This window comes from Aplysia californica, unplaced genomic scaffold, assembly GCF_000002075.1.
Source record: "Aplysia californica isolate F4 #8 unplaced genomic scaffold, AplCal3.0 scaffold01573, whole genome shotgun sequence".
Taxonomy (NCBI): Eukaryota; Metazoa; Mollusca; class Gastropoda; order Aplysiida; family Aplysiidae; genus Aplysia; species Aplysia californica.
Window position 1 is genome coordinate 64870 of NW_004798843.1, and position 3675 is coordinate 68544.

Sequence of the window (3675 nt, forward strand, 5' to 3'; positions counted from 1 at the left end):
GGCCGCCAAAGTTTGGTGATTTCCAAAGCTTGAGAGTCCATGGAAACTGAAAATTTACATTTGTTATGCCTTCAATAATGTTTTTCAACAAGTAAAACGCACACAGAAATTAAATATGTTTTTAAATAGACATAAAAGGTGCTGAGGCAAAAAACAAATAAGAAAAAAATTGTCAAGCTGGAGGAAAATTGCCGATATCTTCGATTTCATTATTTTGACTAGTGCCTGATTTCACCACAATGCCTCATATATATACAAACACAATGATACAAAGACATATAAACATATCGGTACGAAGATAAAAAACAATGATGGATGCAAAGATATACAAACAAATACAATGATACAAAGACACATAATCAGAATGACCCAAAGACACACAAACACAGACATACAAGGAAACAGCCATTAGCTATTTCTTACAACCATAGAACAACTCAAAGTTCGAGGTTCACATGACCTTTAATCGGTTCAATATCATATAAACATACATAGAAAAAACAATCATAATCAAAAGAAGGCATAACATCATGAGTGACAAGTTGAAGAGAAAGTGAATTTTATTCAAGGGGAGACATACTACACTCCCGGAAAAATTTTCGAAACGAATGACTTCTATTATTTAAAAAATTATAGTAGAGGGTTTTACGGCGCTCGCAACTGCATAAGGTCAGATGAGCGCCAAGGGGTGGGTGTCAACAGAGAAGTCTTTACAGGGAATCCGACTTACTCTGCTCACCTCTCTTGCTTCAACAGCTCAAGGTCTGCTTCAACTATCAAGGCACCCCGGAAATAGCAGGTCACAAGAGAGTGACAAACATACAAAAGAAGTAGAGGAAAATGACAATAGTAAGGATTAGGAAAGAAAAAGCAGCAGTTCCCTGTTGTAGATCAGGCACAGTTATGAGCGTGACATGACTCAGCCCATTTACAATTCTACTGTGCTTGAACGAGAAATGTCCCCCCTTTGGGAATGGCCTAGAGACACTACAGTCAGTGGCACTGCCCTGGGAGGAGGACTTTTATTCACTTTCATGTAATTGTGCAGAAAGTTCAAAAGGTAAATAGGATGTACTAAGGGTGAATTTGTTAATATCTTCTGAAAAATGGGTCTCTGTGGAAGCCATCTTGGATTTTCAAACCAGTTTCTTAGTGCAGAAGAATTTCATAGTAAATATTGAAACATCAGCCTGATATTTGGCTCACAAGTACAAACCTATGGACTGGGGATCTATGTGGCGATTGAGAGGATTTTGACATATCTTTAAAAATAAAAAAGTGAGCCCAAAGTCAATGGACCCCATTTGACGAAATTTGGGGGTACATATTACAAAAAATTTGAAGATTTCCACAAGTTACCAATATTTCCCAATTCCCTCAAATGGATCCCCAGAATAGATCTTAAAGCACCCATACGCCAAATTTGAAGCTTCTAGCTTTAGCAGTTCTTGAAAACTCCTTGCACCAAGAAGGTCGTGTATGTCAAAAAGTAGATATTGATAAAAACAGAAAAAAACAGGGATTTTTAAAAGGATTTTTAGTGCAATTTGCACTTTTCAAACGCTCTTTTAGGTCATTTAGGGTGTATTCTCAACAGTTTCGTCATTGTGACCCGATAGAACAGATGTCAAAGGATGTTTTTCCGCAAAAAACAAAAGTTGGATAGTTTGAAAAATTTTATCGATATTGTCTGGGATCGCCGACCCAGGTCTTCCCTTAAGAACGTCAAGTTTTTTTTTCATTTGACGAAAAGGACTGTATCACCAGCATCTGCCCTGTGTCTGACCGCAACAGCAGACCGTCCTGATGCTCACATGCCCTGTGTGCGGTGTCAGAGTCAGAGCCTCGAACCCTCTGACCTCCTGGGTCAAGCACTGAGGTCACAGTTCAGACTGAGGGTCAGTCGACGGATGTCATTCTTCAGCTCTTGAATGTCGTTACCCCTGTGTCAGAGACAAGAGACATGGAGTCAATTCTTGCTTTTCGTGTTAGATCTCAATGTGAGTCCTGCTTCTCATAAGACACAAATACAGTAAAACCCCGATAACACAAACTTCATGGGACCAGAGAATTTCTTCAAATACAGTATATAACAGATAATAATAATACAGATTTCATGTTAATTAAAGAACATGCTCATGAAAAGAACAATCATTAGGATGCGGGAAGTGGGGATAGAGAGGGGAGAAGGAAGAAAGGAACGATTATCTGGAAAGGAAAGACGTCACCATAATCAGACAGCCACCGGAACAATCAGTATGGATACCCTGCGGGCTTCGGTGCTGGGGGGAACTGAGCACTTATGGACCTGTCTGGTGTGCAATGACGCTGTTGCCCAGGACAGGTAATACAGGTAAGAACATAGAAGGGGGAGGAGACTTCTTTGTAACTGCTCAGATCAGATGATAGACTTTGCGCCCTATTTTTAGTCATTAGAATAAAAAAAATAGCACAACATCCAGAACACTAGTTAGTAGTACGCACACCCATCGCCACAGGGAGGAAATCAATTGAGAGCACAGTGCTATCTTGTACTAAGCCCCAATTTTCTGGTTTTGAATGTTAATCACTTTGAAAGCACAGAATTCCAGTCATGAAAACCGGAGTCAGTTTAGTTTTTGTAAGCATTTTACAGCACCTGCAGCAGAACCAGGTCACATAATTGCTGAAGATTAGAGGTGTTACAAGAGAGTAACAAACACAAAAAAAGAAGCAGTAAGAAGGACGATAGATGTTTGATAGGAAAGAAGGAGCAAACCACACTAGAGCATCCGCCAACAACACAAAAACAAAATTGTCAGTGTAAAATCAGATTCAAATTCTTAAAAAAAAAGGGCATTGAGCACAATAATTTTGGCCTCGACGGGGAAGATTTTCCAACAGCTTTGAAAGCTGTGATAAAAACTTCAGACAACTGGAAACTGAAATTTCGCAGGAGATACCTCCCCGGTCTAGAAACAGTAATTGTAACCACTTACTCCTCTTTAAGTATGCTGTGGATCTGTGCCAACTTGCGGGACTGTAGTGCTGGTGTCGGGCCCGCGTCTGACCGCGACAACTGACCAGCCTGATACTTTTGTTTGGTTTGCACCTAAACGAGAGGAAAAACAAACAAAAAATGAAGCTGAAGGGGAGATCATCAAAGTTTGGAGTCTTTCAGATTGGCGTAATAGTAAGGTCGTGGGTTTGAATCCCGTCAGGGGCCCCGACGTTGTGTCCTTGAGAAAGGCACTTAGCACAAATTTTTCTCACTTCACCCAGGTGGAAATGGGTACCCGGCTATAGACAGAGAAAGATCTTGTCAGTTTGATAGTGTTTGAGCGCGTGAAATCCGCAGCTTGCACTGTATGCTTCCTCAGAAGCTGAGAATGTTTCTGAGTGTTCTCAGAGGGTCTGCTGGGGTAATAATAGTTGTAAAGCGCATAGAGCATTCTCTTGAGCATGGATATGCGCTATATAAATGCAATTATTAATTATTATTATAAGACAGCCAAACAATCTTAGTTTTAGAGAGAGTTTTATGGTAATTGCAATAAGTGCCGAAGATTAGAGGTGTCACAACAGAGTAACGTATACCAAAAAAAAAAAAAAAAAAAAAAAAAGGAGAGATAAGGGCGACAGATGTTTGATAGGAAAGAAGGAGCAAACCACGCCACAGCACCCACCAATCCCCCA

General features: G+C 40.2%; 1 long non-coding RNA gene across 1 annotated transcript; it reads right to left on the minus strand.

Moving 5' to 3' along the window:
- Window positions 1–1590: 1590 nt before the first annotated feature.
- Window positions 1591–3103, minus strand: LOC106013940. The gene is made up of 2 exons (XR_001185488.2): window positions 2979–3103; window positions 1591–1943 (listed from the first exon to the last, which is right to left on the minus strand). It is a non-coding gene; the product is annotated as an uncharacterized LOC106013940 (long non-coding RNA).
- Between the last annotated feature and the right edge of the window lie 572 nt (window positions 3104–3675).